Genomic DNA, 15075 nt, shown 5'->3' with positions numbered 1-15075 from the left:
CCCCCTAACGTATCAATGGTGGATCACATTACCCCATGAACTATAAAACCGGGTTTCTAACACCCTCACCTTTGCAAAACCGGACATTTAACCCCCCAGAGTGGTTTTGCAGCCCGGTTTTGCTACAGTGGCGCAGTTTTGTTTTTTTCCTTTTTTATTTATTTTCGCTGAATCTTAAAAAAAATATAGTAAATCACATAAAAATTATAAAATAGAAAATCTAATTTTGTTGGACTTCATCTGAGTAAATCTACACAGTGAACATATAATATTGTATGCTTTAGCACAAAGTTTTTGTTGTAGTTTTAGATCTATATTTTACTGCAATTAATCAGAATAATCCATAGATGCATTTTTTGTGGTCCAACTATGGTGAAATTTTTACTGTGAGAGAGTTATTGTATTATTGAACTATAGTAAAAATTTCATACTCATTGGATCATGTATATCTTAGTTATAACTTTATTTAGGTTTATGTTTGTTAAATCTATGATTTATCTATAACTAAGTTATACATGATCCAATGAGTATAAAATTTTTACTACAGTAAAAGCATACTATAATTAGGCCACCATAAAATTTTCACCACAATTAGACCATAGAAGCTGCATCTATAAATTATTCCATACAGAGAAGCATAGATCTAAAGCTACAGCAAAAAAATTGGTACTAAAACATACTATATTATATACTCACTGTATGTATCTACTCATGTGGAGTCCAACAAAATTAATTTTTTTATTTTATAATTTTTCTGTGATTTATTATGATCTTTTAAAGATTCAGCAAAAATAAATAAAAAGAAAAAAAATAAAACCGGGCTACTGTAGCAAAACCGGGCTGTAAAACCACCCTAGGGGGTTAAATATCTGGTTTTGCAAAGGTGAGCGGGTTGGAAATCCGATTTTGTAGTTCAGGGGGTGATGTGATCCACCATTGATACGTTGGGGGGGTTATATAGACTTTTTCCTAATCTTTATGCATATTCTGCAGTTCAATACTTAATGATTGATGAATACATGCTGGTTATTTCCATGGAGAGCATGGAGCTCATATTCAGAAAGGATGAGCGCACCCCAGATGCATGGAGATATGTCCCTTATAAGTGCCCTATGATGTACTGTTATCATGTCGGCACACTAAGAACGATCTCCTAAGCTTCAATAACAAGATACAAAAAGTTGTAGTACACAAGGAGCGCTAATCAAGAAAAAATCGTTTTTGTGCAAGATCTAGTAAACTTGAATGCAGTAAGCCGTGCAGAGTCTATTTCTCGGCACCAGGCCCATGAAACAGCAGTGCAAAAATCATCAAGGGCTTGTTTTATTGTATAGGATTTATTCCGGATCGGGAAGCCCCTCCCCCCTTCCTCGCCTCGCTTGCTTCACTACTGTGCAGCGCCAGAGCCCTCTTCCCGAGCTCGCCCTCACCATCGATCCGCCGTCTCTCCTCGACTTCTGTGCATCACCGGAGCTCCGCGACATGGTAGGAATTGCCGTTGGCCCTTTTTCCCCTCTCCTCGTTCCCATGTGCTCGGGATTTCAAGATCCTCCTGTGCTGCCGGGGGTGTTTGGAGGGGAGCTATGGGTGGGCTATGGTCCCAGCCTACAGGCCGTCCGTGTTTGCGAGCGCGTCGGTCAGCGAGTGGGTGTGGGCCGACTTTAGCGAGCCAGCTAAGGTCCATTTTGTCCTTCACAACCGGTAGGAGGAGGCCCTCTTGGGCCGTCTCGAGCGAAGTAGTCAGTCAGTCTACGATGGCCTTGCCACGTGCTGGCAGGGCTTGTGGGACCCTCAAGAAGGTCAGGCTCGCTCGGTGGACTGCATCGGTCAACCCACCAAACTTTGCTCCTGTAAGTCTTTACAGTTCCCCCTTTGCCTCCTTTTTAATTCTCCGATGATGTGATTTTTTTTGATTTTGTTGAACAAGTCCTGGTTCCTACAGTATGAACACGCCCGATTAGGGAGGCTGTGGTGCAGCGATGATTCGAGGAGTTGACCTGCGAGCTGGAGGCCGCCCGAGTGTCGAAGCTTCGCGAGCGTGACCGCACGACTGGCGCCAAGAAGGAGCTTGCTGTGGCCAATTGGCTTTGGACACAGAGCGGTTGGCGCTGTGAGCAGAGCGGGTGGCTCGAGCGCTTGCTGAGGGCCAAGCTCAGTCCAAGGGGTAGTTGGAGGTAAAGCTTACCTAGGAGGTGGAGGGGCTCAGGACTCGTTGAGTAGGCCATGGCTGGTAAGTGGCTCGTTCACCCTTTCCTATCGATCCTGTGTCAAATTTTGTGTCTTCTAACTCCCGCTTTGTTCGCGTTCAAAACTAGGGGAGAGGAATAAGCTCCTGCAAGATGAGTTGAAGTGGTTGGAGGACCCTCACCACATCACTGAGTCCGAACTGATGACCACCTAAGGGGTGGTGACATGGAACGCGCAAGCGCTGGCGGATTCCCTGGAGAGGAGCAAGGTCCTCAAGGAGGATCTCATTCAGTTCTCGGGTGCAGTGTAGCCAGTGGTCACAAAGGTCTTCGGGCCTCGTCTGGGATCGAGCGTGCTTGTTGCCGATCCTATCAAGATTTTGGGCATGGTGGCAGAGCTCATTTCCAATGGAGTCTTCCATGGTGCCTCGGGAGTGTTGACGTCAGTGGCGTCACACCACCCGACCCTAGACTTGAAGTGATCGAAAGAGGCTATGCCACTGTTAACATTTTGGAGCGTCACAAATAGAATCCGCAAGCACACGGATATCATCATAGCTTTCACCCATGATTATTCTAGGGTATCGAAACCACTAAGGAACGTGAGTATATTATCTATGGCTCGAATTTGTCTAAGGACACCACACTACTGAAGAAGTAAGAGACATAGATGATTTCTATGGCTCAGAGTCAAACTGTTCTTTCTTGTTTTTTCAGGATCCAGGAAAGACTTTCTTTAAAAAGTGGAATCCAGATGGATAGATTGTGAAATAGAGTATCTCCTTTGATTGAAATATCAAGGATGAAATAGTGGTAAGATAGAGCTAACTAGTTGTTTACTTCGGGCTACTAGCTACCTCTGGATAAAACCATGAGCTCTAGTAATAAGGCTACTGCTATATACCCAAACATGGAGGATTACGATGGCACTAAACAGGACTGTCACCATCTGCAGGCTACCTTTATAAACCATGGGTTGATACAACAACCAAAGATAGTGTCTAGTCTAGACACCACATCTACACTGTCTTCTACTATCTCTAGAATTGTAGAGAGCATCCATCTCTATCAGGAGTCATACTCTAGAGGCATCCACTAAACTAGTGAATCAGGGTCTCATAAACAACTAAGGACTAGCACTAACTTAACTAAGAAACTAAAGCACAAAGAAGATCATGAACACTTACTATGATTGATAAGCATCCGTCGAGGTACAAGCTGGAGAAGAGCGCCAGAGGCCAACCAGCACCTCCCCGACTCCCCCTCACTCTCTCCCTATTTTCCTAGCACTAGCTAACCAGCGTTAAGCCTCTTCGGCAAGCCCTTAAGCTCAAATATGAAAGTGAAACTCAAGAGGAGAAGTGTGAGATGTCTCATTTTGGGGCTCGTTCTCTAGTATTTATAGGAGGAACCAGGGGTCTTCAACCATGAGTTGAGCCTCCAATCACCTGGAACCACCTTTGGCAGCCAATAAGGAAGCAACACGTGGAACAGGATGGTCGGTGGTGCCAAGAACCGGTCGGCCGACAAGGTTGGTTGGTCGACCGGGTTCTGTGGCCAACCGACCTCAACTTTTGCTGAGGGGCTGCCATGTGGTGCCTAATGTCGGCTCTTGATGAGTGGGCACTTGCACGTGTCGGTTTCCTGCTCTGGTGGGCCCATGGATCCTTGTGCTCACATATGATCGATGGAGAAGGTGTTTCTTTGGATTGATGACGTGTTCATGCGCATGTACTATGTTTCCTTCTCATGTGTGGCTTTCAAGTGGACCCTTTTGATCCTTAGACATGCTTGTGGTTGGTTGAGCATTTATACTTCGGATCATACTTGCTAGTTTCTTTCATTTTTGGCCCAAATTCACCTACACACATTTTCAGACCAGCATTTGTGGAATTTGTCAATAAATCATCCTATGCTAACATTTATTCACTTTGATGCTCAAGTTTTGCGCAATATTTGATGGTCAAAATAGAACATCAACAGCCACTGGGTGGACCGTTGAACAGCTCCGCAAACTTGGGTAGAGTTTTGTGCTGATCGCGGTGGCAACTAGTGCATAGTGCGTGAAGGTGGCACAATGCACGGAGATAGAGGCGACCCTAGGCAACAGTGGCGTCTGAGAAGTTGAAGTTGGGTCAAGTGCTGCCCCGATCACATTGGCTTCCAGCCAAGGCTATCTTCCGGTTGACCCTACAACGCAGCCTGTCCCATTCATGTCGATGGCCAACGCGGACGTGATGCCACAGTAAAAAACATTTTTCCTCGTTTAGTTAGTTTTCATTTTTCGAACAGTGAAAGGAATTGGGCACTCGTAGCCTAAGAGGGGGAGGGGGTGAATTAGGCAACTTAAAACCTTAACATAAAGCTCCAACTAGTTTTCACAATATTTAAACTAAAATAAGCTATCTAAATGTGCAACTTTGGTTCTTCTAGTGTGAAACCCTCATCCCAAAAAGTGTTATGCAACCTATAGCCAATCCTATCAAGAAACTACTCTAAGAAAGTAAAGGCATACAAGTTGCAATATAAAATGTGGAAGCATAAATAGGGATGAGAGGAAGCAAACTCTTGACGCAAGATTTATCCTGTAGTTCGGTTAGTCACAAAGCCGCTCCTACTCCACGTTGTTGAAGCACTTTATCAAGAGTATTGCTTCTCGGCCACCAAATCTCTTCTGGGACTCTTCTCGCCTCGCCATCAAGGCTTGCAAGTCACCATGGGCACCTTGACCTCAGGTTCCACTAAGGAGCTTCTCCATAAAGAATATGGGTCTCCACATCCCCGGCACAAAGATGTCGACGCCGCTCCACACCAAGCCGGAGGGTCGTTGTCGTTGTCGGCGAGCCACCAATACTCCAAAGATGGCCGGCACACCGAGTACAAGCTTGAGTTGCTCTCAAGCATAGCACACAAGGCACACAATCTTGCTCTCTCATTCAAAACTTGAGCTAGCCTAGCACTCTTACTTACAAAGCTTGTGCTACACCTAAGGATTTGATCACAAAGCACTTGAGTTGGCTTGGAGGTGTTCTCATTGTATATGAGGTCTCCTTGAACTCCAACAACTTGATAATGGCCAGGGTGAGGCGCTTATATAGCCACCAAGTCGAACTAGCCGTTTGTAGCCGTTATGCCTTTTCCTGCGTAGGCATCTGACCTTCCGATGGTGGGCATCGGACATTTCGGTCACTCTGAGCCCAGATGTAGCCGTTGAGCCTTTTGACAGCTTACTTACTAGTCATCGGATCTTTCGATGCATTGCTCCGACAGTGCGGCGGACCTTCCGGTGCTCATGACTTCCAAGTCAGGTACCCTATAGTGCTGACATCATTAGTGTGGTGCCTTGCTCCGATGGCCGTCGGAACATCCGGTGCTGAAGGGTATGCTGCTGCGCCCTTAACATGCTCTGTGTGTGATGCTCTGGTGATTAGTTCGATGGCTATTATTGGGTGGCATCTGACCTTTCGGTGGTATAGATATTTTCAGCTGATTTCAAACACCACTGAGCATTAGCCCGGCCCTAGGGCATCGGACCTTCCGATCAATGGACGTCGGATCGTCTGATGACCAGTCGGAACTTCTAGTGCTATTGATTTTCTGTAGAACTAATCCAATTCAGCGTTTATTTGAGTTCTTTCTTTGTGTTTTGCTTTTGCTATGGCTTTTTACTTCATCCTTGGGACCTAGATAGATTCACTCAACAAACTCGTTAGTCCCAATGATTGCATTGTCACTCGATCACCAAAATCACTTGAAATGGCCTAAATGGGGCCATGTTCGTTACAATCTTTCCCTTTTTGGTGATTGATGACAACACAATCAAAGCAAGCATAAATTTTGCAAACATTGACAAATTGAACACTTACACTTGCTTAGATGCTTACCACTATCAAATGTTGGCTTGGCCTCCCCCTAAATCCATGATTCCCCCTTTGCTTCTCCCCATATTTGCTACTTCTCCCTTATATGTTGACTTGATTCACTTGGAATTTCTCTCCCTTTGGAAGACATTCCTCCCTCTTTGGAAGATACTTGCTTTGATCCACATTTCTCCTCCTTTGGCATCAAATCACCTAAAAAGGCCTTGCAAAATATTGTAGCTCAAAGAGAAAAATTAGTATCCTAGGGTTAGTTCCATGAATTAGGATCCATTTGTATGATATCAATGAAGATACCAATTCAAAAAATCACTAAGGTGAATCAAAAAATCATGAAACTTGCATGACATGAGCAAAACTATGTATTAGACCAAGAAAGCTTAGATCATATCATAAGTGGAGGTAGCTCTAAATAATCAAAGAATTGACATTGATTCCAATTGAAAGAGTTGGAACCTTGCATACCTCTAGGGGCTGTTTAGTTACCTTGATTGTACCTATCGAAAGTGACTTGTGTAAAGCCAAATGAAAGATCTTGCTTGAAGAACACTTGGTACACCAAGGTGAGAAAATGTATGAGCACATATCCTATGAACTTAGATACAAAAATTTAAGTTCAATAGAATGGCTCAATATGCATGAAAGCACAGTACTTTATCTAATCACACTTACAGAGTTCTTAATTCACATTGCAAGTGAACAACATTCTCTTAGAGTGATATCTCCGTTGAGAGACTACAAAAGATAAGCTTTCAAATATGTTAGTCTCTAAAATCACAAACCATGGTTTAGTGTTTGACTCACCAAGCAAATGTATGCATATTGTTTATGACAACAATGGGAAGTTTACCATATAGCTCATGTTCATGGTACAAAAATGAAATACATACCTCATGAAGTCCATGTACCATGACGGGCAACTTTGTGTAGCTTTCTACACACTTATTAAACCATGTGGGTTGCTCATGGGTTAGAGCAAGACATAAGAAACCCACCATATATAGCACTAGGAAATGCAATGTATGCAAACATCCTAGCAAAAAGGAATGGAGCTATATGATATATGAATTGAAATCTAGCTACCATTACCTCATGGGGGACTTAGGCATCAAATGTCCAAGTTGTGAGATTGGCTTCTTTAGCTTAAATCTTCTCATCTTCTTTTTAGCCAAGCCTCCAAATCACCCGTAGCCGATCTTGAGCTTCAAGTATCCTTTGGAACCCACACCATTTGAGGCCCCTTCATGTTGGCGATGACTTCCTTGGGCACCCAAATGGAGCGGTTCCAACTCTGTTCTTTCTTCCAAACTTTGTGAGCAACCACCTTGCCATTGCTCTTCTTCTTGATTACATAGGAGGTGCTATTGCTTTTGTTTCTCCGGTTGGGCTTGGTGTAGATGAGAGAACACTTGATAGTGATCTTCTTCTTGTTCTTCTCATCCGGAAGCTAGTTCCTATTCTTTAGTCAGTAGGTGCCTAGTTAGACAACCTCCGCAATCGTGTATGGTCCTTAACAGGGCGGAGTGAGTTTGTGATTATCCTTGGTCGACTGCGTCCTCTGTTGCACCAAGTCGCCAACTTCGAGGGTTCTTCCCTAGATTTTTCTTTGATGGTACACACGAAGGGTTTTTTGGTAGATGGCAGAACGGACCAGGGCTGTCTGTCATGCCTCCTCCAACAAGTCGACCACATCCTATTAAGCCTCCACGGCTCAGTCGGGGTCAAATTCTTTGACCCTTGGGGCACCATAATCTAGGTTAGAGGGTAGCACAACTTCTACCCCATATGTTAGGAAGAATGAGGTGAACCCAGTGGATCGATGTCAGTCTTGGGGCCATGGGATACTTGACGTGGGATGGATCTTTATGAGATATTGGATGGGGCATGTATCATACTCACACATCATTTAACTACTCGTGTAGATTTAGAATTAGTCGGTATAGAAGAAAACCACCCGACTAGTATTCGGGAGGGATTCTTAAGCTCATACCGATCTAGGACTTCATGTAACCCTGTCCCCTAGGCTATATAAAGGCGGACAGGGAACCCTCCAATGCAGATACTCACCTCAGGTAATACAAAAAACCAAAATGGATGTAAGATATTACACAACTCGTGCTCCGAACCTGTCTAAACACTTGTGTTGCTTGCACCATCTTGTTCTTGATCTAGGCGATCCCCTATGAGCAATCTTCTACCTTAGGGTATCTCTAGGTAGGCTTGCCGGTAAAACACCAACAGCTGGTGCCCACCGTGGGGCTGATCACTGACAATCCCGTGACAAACTCGATGGCAACCATCAACTCTGCGACCATGCTCGAGGAAGGTACTACTTTCATCTTTGGATCCTGGATTTGCGTTGGCGATGGTTAGGGAGGCTTCAATGGCCACCTGGCCGACACCATAGATCCAAAGGTGAATCCCTTGTCTTCCTCTGTCGACCCCGGTGACCTTGCTGATCACTTCAGCGGGATCCAACTTTCAGATCTGTCCGGAAAATCAACGTCCGATCTCGACCCTACACTTATATATCGAGAAGAGATCCAATATAACATCTGCAACAAAAATATAAATATACATACTTTACAAATGAACTACAACAATAAAATAATTGATGATATTATTAAAATGACCTTTTAGTGCTGATGGTTTCCACAAGTCTCCTGCAGCATTGCTTCGCGAGATCAAACTGTGGTCAGATGCCGCCGAACATTCTATATGCATATATGGGTTAATAAATAAATATTACATATACATATTGTATAAATAAAATAATAAAAAACTAAATAATTAGTATTTTATAAATAAATACTTATGCATATCCTGATCAACAAGTAATTTGGTGGCCACGATATTATGATTGTAGATGTTGGCTTCGACAAATAGCTTATGGATCTCGTTGTCACAGTGTGACCCAAAATGAATGAATGCTAGGACACGATGATCGATGAATAGTAGTTATTTAATTAATAAGTTAAACAAAAATATAAAATTAAGTGCGCAAAACTTGGCGTCCTTAAAACACAATTCCCTCGTTCGGTACGGATGAAACAATTCCCTCGTTTTGTACAGATGAAACAAGCTGGTATCCCATGGGCCAAGGCAGGAATATTAGGCCCTGTTTGGGGGAGCTTAAGCTTCTCCAAAAGCTCCACTTGGAAAAGCTCCACTTGATTCCCTAGAAAGCTGCTTTTCAGAGAAGCTATCTAGTCTGTTTGGGGGAGCTTATCCAAAGCGCTTGTCAGGGAGCGGAGCTCCGGCCGCGCCGTCAAGGGAGGGAGCTCCGACCGCCACCGACCCCCGGTCGCGCCGCCTAGGGAGCTCACCCCCACCGCCGCCGAGCCCCGGCCACACCGCTCGAGGGCGCTGGAGCTCCGGCATGCCACCCAGGGAGCTCGCCCCGATCGTGCCGCTCGGGGGAGCTGGAGCTCTAGCCGCGCCGCCCAAGGAGCTCACCCCCGCCCCCGCTAAGCCCCAGACGCGCGCACTGGGGAGCTCACCCCCGCAGCCGCCGAGCCCCGGCCGCGTGCCCTGGGAGGAGCTCTGGGCGGCGCGGCCATGGGGGGAGCTCTGGGCGGCACCGACCATCGAGGGAGGGAGCTCGGGGTGGCGCGGCCATGGGGGAGCAAGGGTCTGTGAAGCCCCTGCACCGCCGCGCGCTGGATCTGGAGCCCCTGCGCCGCCGCCGACCTCGAGGGAGGGGGAGAGGAGGCCGCCGGATGCGTGGGAGTGGGAGGCGGAGGTCGTCGAAGGAGGGAGCTCGAGGGGTGCCGGCCGTCGGCCATCAAGGGAGGGAGCTCGGGGCGGCGCCAACCATCGAGGAAGGGAGCTCGGGGCGGCGCGGCCATCGAGGGAGCTCAGGGCGGTGCCGGCAAGGGGGTGGGGGCCATGGCGGAGGCCGGCGAGGGGAGGGCTCAAGGGGCGGCGGCCGGAGCAGAGGGAGGGGAGGGGCGCGGAGGGGAGAGGAGGAGCAGCGATGGGCGGCGCGGAGGGGAGGTGAGGGGTGGCGGTGGTTGGCGCGGAGGGGAAAAAGGAGCGGGGAAGGAGGCGGACGACGGGACGAGCAAAAGCTCGGGAAGCTCCTCTCACCGTGCTTTTCGTCGCTAGGCAAAAATGAGCTTCTGGGTTTGCTCGCTGGTGGGAGAAGCAACCCCGTTTGGGGGAGCTTCTAGCTTTTCCAGCTACTTGGAGTAGCAAAAGCTGCAGGAAGCTCCCCCAAACAGGGCCTTAGGCTCCTTGCTAAAATCTACGAAGTTGGGGTTGATAGCCCATCCTCCTTTCTCAGCGTCAGCATCAATCTGCAACATGTGGGAGCCCTTCTTGATAAGATCACCACCCTAGAAATGCTCATCCCATCGGCTGAAAAGTGAGTTGGGTTATGTATATCCTCTTGCCGTCCAAGCTCAGCTGAATCATCTGAGGTCACCTCTAAGTTGATGCCCCTGATTATAGAACACAGAGTAAATTAGATTATATAATTCCCTCTTATTCTCAACAATCTTGTTCCATAGGAGATCGAGTTGGGTTCCAAGTCCACTGTCGCAAGGTAATCTAGCTTGTTAAAAATGCACGTGCCTATACAATAATACATGACTCATAAACACAAAATCCCCGTAACATGGTAACATCCACAGCTGTCTTCATCATGACATGGTTTCTGTGGTCTTCTGAAATTCCCAAGATAGAAAACCATGTGAACTTCTGCTACTAAATGATACGGTTTCCCAAGGCACATACATTGATATCAGAACGTAAAAGATAGTTTTAAGTTATGAAAACATACACCACTCATACAAAATATTTCTTTGTCCTGATGACTCGGCTTTAGGTTAATTTTGAAGGGCCGTTTTCCATCCTAACAACCTATAATAAAGAAATGCCAACTGCCATGTTAGATATCCTGTGGCCCCGCGTATGACATTGATCTGATCCACTAGGTTCACCCCATTCTTCCTGACATACGCGGAATAAGTTGTGCTATCCTCCAACCTAGACTATGGTGCCCCAAGGGTCAAAGAATTTGGCCCTAACCGAGTCGTGGAGGCTTAATGGACGTGGTCGACTTGTTGGAGGAGGCATGATAGACGGCCCTGGTCCGTGTTGACGGCCATTATCTCACATTTTGACCGTCAACTTCTCAGGAATAAATTGAGTTTTGCACTATGTTCCATGCATATTTTATTTGATTCTAATAAGTTCCACAAGTTTTGGATGAGTTGTGTTTGCAGGAATCCAATGTCCAAAGATGGTCGAAATCAGAGAAAATCCCGGCCGCCCGGCACATTCCATGCCGATCGGCCTGATACCTCCACATACATGGGTCCAATAATTTTACTGGAGCAATGTGATATGTTCATAAGGTTCCAGAACAAGGAGAACATTTCATATTCTGTTGGTGGACCCGGAAGGCACAAGGATCAACTCAAAAGCCCACTTGCTAGTGCCAAGAGCGTCAAATGAGGAAAGCACCAAGTCCAGAGGCAATGTGGAGTGTTGATGTGCAATGTCGGTGAAACGGAGGGCTGAGAGGCCCGGGACCAGGCCGCCCGGCCTCCCTGGTGCCGCCCGGCCTAAGATACCAGAATTTGAGGAAGATACCCGAAGCACCGACGTCCAGGAGGGATCAGAGGCCATCCACAGAAGGTCGGTGGCCAGGTGGCACAATCCTAGGCCGGCTGGCCCCACCTTGCAGCCTCTCGGCTCCCGGCTTCGCGTGGAAGTTAAGCACCGCCTCTACAGTTGCGTGCACCTGGTGCCAACGGAATCACCGGCCTTCTACCGACCTTGGAAGCCTATAAATACCACTCTCCCCCTCACTTGTAAACACACACTCAAAGGAGCAATTCTCTCTTCTCAAGTCTAGAGTAGGTTAGTAGTTGGGAGTTAGAGTCGAGTCGAGCTTGTCTCGGGGATCCGGAGTTGTCATCGGAGCTCGGTAAAGCTCTTGTATCTTTTCCTTTGACTATTTTCAATATAAGTTATCTTCTTTATTTACATGAGTTAGCTTTACTTTCCGCAAGTTGTATCTTCCCAAGTACTGTACTTGTCTGCGGGAGTAAGTTTTACCTTTAGTTCAATTTAAGTTCCCTTTCTTGCTTGTCGGAGTTAGTCTTACGGGTTTTCTTGCCCGTACTAGTGTAACTCAAGTTAGTTCACTAGGTTGAGGGGGATTTCTCTTGAAGGCCTCAAGGGAAATCTTAGTACCGAGAGCAGATGTGGTGTCTGACTTAGTACTAGCTAGAAAGTATGTTCCACCCCACGGTACCGCAGTGGTAGGCGGCAAGTGGTGACAGCCTTGTCCGTTCCTCACAGTCCACCACGTTCGGGTGTTTTCATAGCAGTAGGATTGCCAAAAGTATGTTGGGCCCCTTCTCACCATTGTCTGCGCCCTTCGCTTAGGCCGCCGAAGTAAGCTCCTAGTTCCGACATCAAGTTAGAAGCTTAGATTAGTTCTAGAAAGGCTAGCTCAGTAGTTTAGAAGTGTTTCAGGAGTCCTTTCTCCCTCGTTGTCCTCCCAGCTGCTACCTCTCTAAGGTATAGAATCTCCTGTGTGTCACACAATCATAGCTTGGCCACTTATCTTATCAGTTATCTGGCTTACCCCTGCTGAATTAGTCAGTTGGTAATTTCAGGAAAGGTTGTCACTACGATTTACAATACACTTTACCATAGTGCTTCCCTGAGGATTTTCACGATACCCTGGAATACTCCAAGGTGAAGTGCTACACCAGTGAATTCTGTGCGCTTGCAGAATACCTGTTCAGATTGAGCATAAGAGACACCAACAAGTATTTCTGGCGTCGTTGCTGGGGAAGCAATTGGCAAAAGTTATCGTATAATTGAGTGAAAAACCTTACTATTTTATCACCACTAATTTTTGCGGGCTTACCATTGCTCTATCTCTCTCGTTTATTCGATGCAGAGCAGTGTATGACTAGTTTTGATGTACCATCCAACTTCGATCCGAATCCTCAGAGAATTGAGAGAATTGTGAGATGCTGCGTCGTCCCACCCCAGAAGAAACCCACTTGGAATCCTCGTTTGTCAGTCTCAGCACCACCTATGGCCAAGACTCTCAGGCAGTACTTGGCCCCGTCCAGCAGCCACATTCCTACTGGGCTGAACAATGACCAAGGCAGTGATGGCTTTGAGCTCAAGTCAGGACTGGTGAACATGGTTCAAGCGAGTCCATTCTGTGGAAAGGCATCGGAGGATGCCAACACTCACCTTCAAAATTTCTTGGAAGTGAGAAGCACCATCAACCCCAGAGGTACCACGATGGATAACGTCTGTCTTCGACTGTTCCCATTCTCCTTACTAGGCAAGGTGAAGATGTGGTTTTACACCAACAAAGCAGACTTCACCACATGGGAAACTTGCTCCAATGCATTCCTGACGAAGTATTTTCCGGTGGGCAAAACCAATGCCCTCCGAGGTAAAATCTCTAGATTTCAACAGCTCTCGGATGAAGCCATTCCAAAAGCTTGGGAGAGATTCCAGGAATACATTGCAGCATGCCCCCACCACGGCATGGAGGAATGGCTGATTATTCAGAGTTTCTTCAATGGCCTGAACACACTAGCTCAGAACCGCATCAATGCAGCATCAGGTGGTTCCTTCTTGTCGCTCAGCGTACCTGAAGCGAAAGCGCTAGTAGAGAAGATTGCTTCCAACCAGAGATGGAAAGGTGATTGGCAGCAACAACCCCACAAGGGAGTTCATCAGATCGATAGTATCGATATGCTTGCTGCCAAAATGGACCTTCTCATGAAGAGACTGGAGTCTCCACACCAGGAGGCTAACCAAGTTATGGATTCTTGCATGACATGAGAGGTGTGCGGAGAAACTGGACACATGGGCAACTCTTGCCCAGTCACTCAGGAGGAAGCTCATTTTGTTGGGGTGAACAACTCCAACAACTCAGGCTTTCGTCCTCAGCAGGGTTGGAATTCAAAACCCAACCTCCCCTTCAGTTAGCAGCAAGGTATGAATTTTAATAACAACTTTCAGCCTTCTTTAAAGGACCTAGTTTATGGCCAGAAACAAATTAATGACAACATTAGTAAGAAATTTCTTGGTAATGATAAAATGTTGGAGTCTTTGGCCGGACAACTAGAGGGCATAAATTATGTTATTAAAAACCAGTTGAGCTTCAACAAAATGATAGAAACCCAAGTTGCTCAATTAGCCTCATCTTGTCCTAACAATAATTCGGGAAAACTTCCTGGGCAATCAGAAGTTCCCCCGAAAGAAAGTGTTAGTGCGGTAACTACGCGGATGGGTAAGTCCACGCAAGAACCACCATACCCTAAAGATGCAGGATCTCGGTGGAAAGCCGTACCCGCCAGCAATACCTCTACTACAGACGAAGATCAGGAGGAGGCAGAAGAGTCCAACACAACTGCTGCCCAGGAGGAAACCGCGGAACCCCCTAGAACTTCACGGGAGTTTCATGACACTACTGCCTTACCGTTTCCGAAACGGATAAGGAAGACGGCGACCGACGAGCAATTCGGCAAGTTCGTTGGGGTAATACGGAAGTTGTATGTCAATATACCACTTCTTGACGCTATGCAGGTCCCAACCTACACCAAGTACATCAAAGATATACTTGGTAACAAGAGAAGCCTGCCCACCACGAGGTCGTGCAACTCACAGAGGAGTGTAGCGCAACTATACTCGATACTTTCCTGGAGAAGAAGAAAGATCCAGGATGCCCCACAATCATATGCTCAATCGGGAGTCAGCATTTCTCACACGCTCTGTGTGATATGGGAGCAAGCGTTAGCGTCATGCCCAAGGTAGTTTACGATAAAATAAACTATCATGAGCTTGCCCCTACTGCTATGTGCTTGCAGCTAGCGGACCAGATAGTCCGTTACCCTGCGGGAATTGCAGAGAACGTTCCGGTTAAAATCCGGATCTTCTTCATTACCATTGACTTCGTCGTCCTCGATATGGAGGTCGACGCCACTCATTCTGGGAAGGCCGTTCTTGAGTATCGCAAATGC

General features: G+C 46.6%; 1 non-coding gene across 1 annotated transcript; it reads right to left on the bottom strand.

Annotated features, from left to right (window-relative positions):
* Positions 1 to 13489: 13489 nt before the first annotated feature.
* Positions 13490 to 13596, bottom strand: LOC120680359. The gene has a single exon (XR_005677627.1). It is a non-coding gene; the product is annotated as a small nucleolar RNA R71 (small nucleolar RNA).
* Positions 13597 to 15075: the final 1479 nt, after the last annotated feature.

The sequence above is a fragment of the Panicum virgatum genome, chromosome 6N (genome assembly GCF_016808335.1).
Source record: "Panicum virgatum strain AP13 chromosome 6N, P.virgatum_v5, whole genome shotgun sequence".
NCBI lineage: Eukaryota > Viridiplantae > Streptophyta > Magnoliopsida > Poales > Poaceae > Panicum > Panicum virgatum.
The sequence above is the reverse complement of the archived record's forward strand: the minus strand, read 5'-3'. Positions and strand labels throughout refer to the sequence as shown.